Below are 7,209 nucleotides of genomic sequence, written 5' to 3'. Positions count from 1 at the left end.
ATTTCAGCCGTATATCCACCACCCTAACACAGTTTTCATATTCTTCTCTATTTTTTCCCCCATTCGTTGTCCATTCCTTATAAAATACTTACATCAGGGGCGGTGCCTGTAGCTCAAAGGAGTAGGGCGCCGGCCCCATATGTAGGAGGTGGCGGGTTCAAACCCAACCCCAGCCAAAAACTGCAATAAATAAATAAATAAATAAAATACTTACATCAAACCAACTCTAAATATACTGTACACAGCGTATAACATTCTCTCATCAAGAGTGAATCTACTGGCTGGGCGTGGTGGCTCTCGCCTGTAAACCTAGCAACCTGCGAGGTGGAGGCGGGTGGATTGCCTGAGCTCAGAAGTTAGAGACCAGCCTGAGCAAGAATGACCCCCCATCTCTACTAAAAATAGAAAAAGTAGCCCGGTATGTGGCAGCGCCTGTAGTCCCAGCTACTGGGAAGGCTGAGACAAGTGGATTGTCTGAGCCCACGAGTTTGAGGTTGCTGTGAGCAGGGACACCACCGCACTCTACCCAAGGCACACAGAAGAAAAAAAACCCGGGACTATACCCATATTCACTATCCTATCTGCTTTGTATGTTCTCAGATGACAGTATTGAGAAGCTCCTGAAACCTCTTATGGACATTTGGAAGGAATAGTAAGACCCTTATATTCCATCCTATCCCACAAAGTACCTCCCAGATACCACCTACATCCTCAGGAAAGATAGATAGGAAAAAAAATTGCACATAAAAAGAAAATCAATGGTTTTTTTTTTATTGTTTGGGATTGATTTTTTTGAGACCGAGTCGCACTCTGTCACTCTGGGTAGTGCCATGGCATCCTTGCTCACAGCAACCTCAAACTCTTGGGCTTCAAGTGATCCTCTTGCCTCAGCTTCCCCAGTAGCTGGGACTACAGATGCCTGACACAATGCCCCAGGTTGGTTTTTCTGTTTTTAGTGGAGAGAGGGTCTTCCCTCTTGCTCAGGCAGGTCTCCAACTCCTGAGCTCAGGCAGTACACCTGCCTCACCCTCCCAGATGGCTAGGATTACAGATGTGAGCTACAAGCCCAGCTGAACCTCTTTTTTTTTTTTTGCAGTTTTCAGCTGCAGCCGTGTTTGAACCCGCCACCTCCGGTATATGGGCCCAGCGCCCTGCTCCTTGAGCCACAGGCGCTGCTCAGCTGAACCTCTTTCTAATCAAACCAACTCTTTTCAGCAGAAGTGAGAAGAGACCAGATTAGGTTGGAGACACCCTGTCCAGCAGTCACAAATTTTAAAATTAGATTTATAAATTTTGATGTGGCCTCTTTAATACCTGTCCCAATCCAATTTCCTAGAAAGAACTAGCCATTAACATCTAAGATTTCCAATACCAGTCCTGACTCCCAGACTTCTTTAGAAGTACCCTGGAAGAATGTACACTAAGGTATGGAACAAGGAAGTGCAAGTGGGGTTCAGGCCCAAGGTAGAAAGATTTAGGGACATCACTGTAGAAACACACCAGTAATGGTTTACCCATAGGGAAGACAGGGGAATTTTAAGGGGTTATATACTAGAGGTATAAGAGAGAAAACATGCTGGCCTCACATGGCAACTGAAAACACGTTTTTCTTTTTTTCCCTAGGGATGGAGTCTCATATGATGAAAATACTTTTGGTGAAATGCCTCCAGGACTTCAAAAAATGGTTGGGAGGTATACTGGAGATCAGTTGAATACACAAATATTTTTTTGAATGCCTACTATGTGTAGGACACTATACCACTTTGTCACTAGGATGAAAAGATGAATAAGACATGGTTCTTGTCTCAAAGAACTTACAATTTAGTTGTTGAAGAAGACAGATGAGGACATGTTTTCCCTAGAATGTGCTAAGATATGTTGCAATATGCTACAGAAACATGAAAGAAGGGTATTTAGTCTAATTTGGTATTCCAAGGTTTCCTGGTATAATAATAAGGGCTATTATATACTCTGCTAACTATATGCCAGGCATTATTACAAATACAAACAAATGTTTATGTTTTTTTTTTTTGTAGAGACAGAGTCTCACTGTACCGCCCTCGGGTAGAGTGCCGTGGCGTCACACGGCTCACAGCAACCTCTAATTCTTGGGCTTACGCGATTCTCTTGCCTCAGCCTCCTGAGCAGCTGGGACTACAGGCGCCCGCCACAACGCCCGGATATTTTTTTTTGTTGTTGTTGTTGCAGTTTGGCCAGGGCTGGGTTTGAACCTGCCACCCTCGACATATGGGGCCGGCGCCCTACTCATGAGCCACAGGCGCCGCCCCACATACATATGTATGTATATTTGTGGTTGAACCTTGAGGCGCAAAGGATACATTGTCCATGTAAGGGGTAGGAGTAGCAGCAACACCAGGGGCACAGAGGTGTGTTGCACTATGACGTATGTAAGCCCTAGAAGGGATCTGATATTTTTTTTCCTTTTTTTTTTAATGGGTAATTTCTTTTAATCAAGTGATAGCAACTAAATACTCAATGCTCTAAATGATTTAAATGTTTGAAGAAAAAGCATACATGTTATTAGTAAAAATGCAACTTTAAGCAGTACATTACTTTTAAAAAGCAATTAAAGAAGCTTATATTCCACATTGCTATTAAAGCACAAAATTAGCCTTTAACCTAATACAGTAAAGCTTATCACAAAATGAATGCAAGCAATATGGTGACCATTTAAACTTAAGTACTTTATCAAAGCACTTTTTTTTTTCTGCACATGCTGTAAATGAGGTTTCATATTATCACACTGAGTTCACCATGGTGCACTGTAGTAAGTACCTGGGACTTAGTGAGGTGAGCAGAGACCTCAGGAGAGACTGGAGCATTTTAATTTGGGCAGTGACATGACCAAATTTGTGTTTTAGATGGTTCATTCTAGCTGCAAGATCTAAAACCCTTGAACCAGGAAGAATAGATGGAGGGAATGAGGGCTTGCATTAAGGCAATGGTGGAAAAGAGAGAGAGAAGAGAATAGAATCAGGAGACATTTGAGGAGGAACAGGGCAGGTCTTGGTGGCTGGTTGGATCCAGGCAGTGGGAAGAGAGAGAAGAAATGACTCCTAGATAGGGTATGTTACCTGTGCAGTCACACAGGGTCTGGCCTTTGGAAGGATCCTGTGGTTTTATTATTGTTCAGCTGTTGCCACTCTTGAAACTCATACTAATTTTTGATCAAGGAGCCCTTCATTTTCACTTTGCTGTGGGCCTGGCAAAAAATATGCATCTCTTAGTGATGCTTACTAACAGTGGCTGTTTGTCCATTCACTGCACAACTGAAACATGATGGTGAGTCCATGTGAGAGACACATGGAGAAGGCAGTAAAAGGGTGATCCCTTTTGGACTTCAGGGCTCCTCTATACTTAGGTCCTCCGTTACCAGTTAAGTGGATCTCTTTTTGTACATGTTTGCTTTGCAGTGGGAGAACTTACACTTCTGCTTGTGGCGGAGAGAGAGAACATGAATTCCATTTAGGAAGACCATGAAGTATGAGATACCTTATGAAGATCCAAACAGATATTTTGGGCAGGCAGTTGACCCCTTGCAGACTGAGTGATAATTAGGGAAGAGATGGTGTAAATAGAGAAATAGAGATAGGGGAGTTATGAATCACAGGAGTCCGTGAAATTGTCCTAAAGAGAAAAGAATAGTAAGCCAGGGATATTCTCCAGGGAAAAGTGGGCTTGAACAGAAGAGGAAGGCCTACAGAGGAAACCAAGATGCAATTGTCACTTACAAAAATGGGAGTACAGAACAGTGTGTCAGAATTCATAGGTGGGGGGTTTCAAGAAAGAATGACAATGGTCAGTGTAGGAGGCTGAATAATGGCCACCTAATGATGTCTGGTTCTTATAACATGGGAGTTTTTGCATACATGATTATGTTAAGGATATTGAGATGGATTACCCAAGTGGACCCTAAATGGCACTACAAATGTCCGTAGAGAGGCAGAGGGATATTTGATACACACATTAGAGCAGGTGGCAATGTGACCACAGAGGCAGAGATTGGAGTGGTGCAGCCACCAGCCAAGGAATGCCCACAGCCACCAGAAGCGGGAAGAGGCAAAGAATGGATTCTTCTCTAGAAATTCCAGAGGGAGCACAGCTCTACTGACACCTTGGCTTTGGCCAAATGAAACTGACTTTGGACTTCTGGCCTCCACAATGATGAGAGAATAAATTTATCTTATTTTAAGCCACCAGATCTATGGTAATTTGTTGCAGTGGCCTCAGAAAGCTAATAACATCAGCTATGTCAAATGCAGTAGAGAATCCTTTAAAACAAGAACTGAAGTATTTCCATTGTTTTAGCAGTATAAAAGCCATTGGTGAACGTGCTATTATTTGAATGTAGAATAGGCTAAGGCAAATAACAAAGAATTGTATTTATCTTTCCTATTCCCTAAATCCATACCAGAGAAATGAAGGGAAATGTCATCAGTACACCACAAACTAAGAAATTTTCCTATTAGAAAAACCATACCTACAACAAAGGCAATCAACACAGATGCCTGAAAAGGTGAGCAGATGTTTTTTCAGCAGAGGCAGAGACCTCTAAGTCCAGCAGGAGTGAGCAGTGGCCAGATTCGCCACAGACAGCAGGCAGGGATGTGGTGCTCTGCCCTGAGTGGAGCTGACAGGACAGGTCTCTGCATACTGGGATTGGAGGGAGAAAAACCAGAAGAGAAAAGGTAGGGACAAACAGCTGGCAGCGTGGTGATGACTCTCCAGACTAATTTCTGGATTTCCCCAGCTGAGCAGGCCGTTTCCACCTGCCAGCTGAAGCTTGGCTCTCTGTGCGTCTTGGTTCACTTGAGGTCTTGTAACAAAACACCCCAGACTGGGTGGCTTATGAACAACAGAAATTTACTGCTCATAGTTCTGGAGGCTGGGAAGTCTACAATCAAGGTGCAGCTGACTGATTGAATGTCTGGTGAGGGCCTGTTCTTCACAGAAGGTGCTTTCTCTCTGTGTCCTCAGGTGGTGGAAGAAGCTAGATCTCTGGGTCTTCTTTAATAAGGGCACTAATACCATTCATGAGGGCTCCACCTTCATGACCTAATCACCCCCCAAAGGCCCCACCTCCTAACACCATCTTATTGGGCCTTAGGTCTCACATAACAATTTTAGGAGACTCAAACATTCAGTGTATAGCACTGTGCATCCCAGTAAATTCACCTTAGCTTCATTTGGACTGCTAGGGCAGAGAACAGTGTTCACAGTTGCTAAGGAAACCCCACCCATCGTTACCACCAATAACCTAGAAGTTCATTTCTTAATTTCAACTTTTTATTTTGAAATAATTATAGATTAGCAGGAAGTTGCAAAGATGGTACAGAGAGGTCCTGTGTACCCTCCACCTAGTTTCTTCTAATGATTACGTCTTGTGAAACCATAGTGAATCAAACCAGGATATTGACCTTGGTACAACGTTTGTAGTTGTATACCATTTTATCACGTGTAGATTCACATAACCACCACAATCAGGATGCAGAACTATTTCATCACTACAGAGATCTCCCTCATGCTGCCTCTCTGTAGTCACATTCATGCACCTCTACTCCACTGCCACAGACCCTTGGCAGCCACTTACCCTTTTTCCAGCTCTGTAATTTTTCCATTTTGAGAATGCTATATAAATGGACTCATGTGGTGTATATATATATATTTTTATATATATATATATTTTTTTGAGACAGTCTCAAGCTGTCACCCACTGGAGTGCTGTGGTGTCATAGTTTACAGCAACCTCAAACTCTTAGGCTTAAGCGATTTTCTTGCCTCAGCCTCCCAAGTAGTTGGGACCATAGGTGCCCGCCACAATACCCGGCTATTTTTTGTTGTTGCAGTTATAATTGTTGTTTTAGCTGGCTCGGACCAGGTTCGAACCCACCAGCTTGGGTGTATGTGGCCAGCACCCTACCTACTGAGCTACGGGTGCTGCCTGGTATATGATCTTTTCAATTTGACATTTTTTTCCCACTCATCATAATGCTCTGGATATCCAAGTTGTTTTTTATCAATGGTGTATTTCTTTTTATCATTGAATAAGAGTCCATAATACAGATGCACAATTGTTTAACCATTTTGCTTATCTCTAATTTTTGGCTATTTCAAATAAAGCTGCTGTATATACCGGTGCAGGTTTTTGTATGGACTTATGTTCATTTGTTTGGGATAAATGCCCAGGAGTGTGATTGCTGGGTTGTTTGGTGAGTATACATTGAGTTTTTTTCTTTCTTTTTAAGAGACAAGAGTCTCACTTTGTTGCTCTTGGTAGAATGCTGTGGTGTCACAGCTCACGGCAACCTCCAGCTCTTGGGCTTAGAGGACTCTCTTGCCTCAGCCTCCTGAGTAGCTGGGACTACAGGCGCCTGCCACAATGCCTATTTTTTGGTTGCAGTTTGGCTGGGGCCAGGTTCGAACCCACCACCCTTGGTATATGGGGCTGGCGCCTTATTCACTGAGCCACAGGTGCTGCCCTGTACCTTGAGTTTTGAAACTAAGCTGCCAAAATGTTCTTCAGAATGGCTATGCTATTTTACACACCTGCCAGCAATGTACGAGAGATCTAGTCTCTACACATCTTCACTAGCTTTTCGTTATCACTGTTTTTTACTCTAATAGGTATATTGTGATATCTCATCATGGTCTTAATTTAAATATCTATTATGACTAGCTGAATTTTTTTATTTTTTTGAGACAGCATCTCGCTCTGTCACCCTAGCTAGAGTATAGTGGTGTTATCGTAGCTCACTGCAGCTTCAAACTCCTGGCCTCAAGTGATCCTTTCTCAACCTCTGGAATAGCTGGGATTACAGGCACATGCCACCATGTCTGGCTAATTTTACTGCTTTTGTAGTGACAGGGTCTTGCTCTTGCTCAGGCTGGTCTTGAACTCCTGAGCTCAAGTAATCCTTCTGCCTCAGCCTCCTAAATAGCTAGGACTACAGGCACATGCCATCAAGTCCAGCTAAGTTTTCTACTTTTTATAGAGACAGGGTCTTGCTCTTGCTCAAGCTGGTCTAAAACTCCTGAACTCAAGTGATCCTCTTGCCTCAGCCTTCCAGTGCTAGGACTGTAGCTGGTAGGTCTAACCCAGCTCCCAGAAGTTCATTTGAATCTGTGAGAGTGTATGAAATCTCCTGGCTCAGGAGAGAAAAGGGCCTGGCTGGAGACAGCCAAAGGAAG

This window comes from Nycticebus coucang, chromosome 4, assembly GCF_027406575.1.
Source record: "Nycticebus coucang isolate mNycCou1 chromosome 4, mNycCou1.pri, whole genome shotgun sequence".
NCBI classification, from domain to species: domain Eukaryota; kingdom Metazoa; phylum Chordata; class Mammalia; order Primates; family Lorisidae; genus Nycticebus; species Nycticebus coucang.
The sequence above is the reverse complement of the archived record's forward strand: the minus strand, read 5'-3'. Positions refer to the sequence as shown.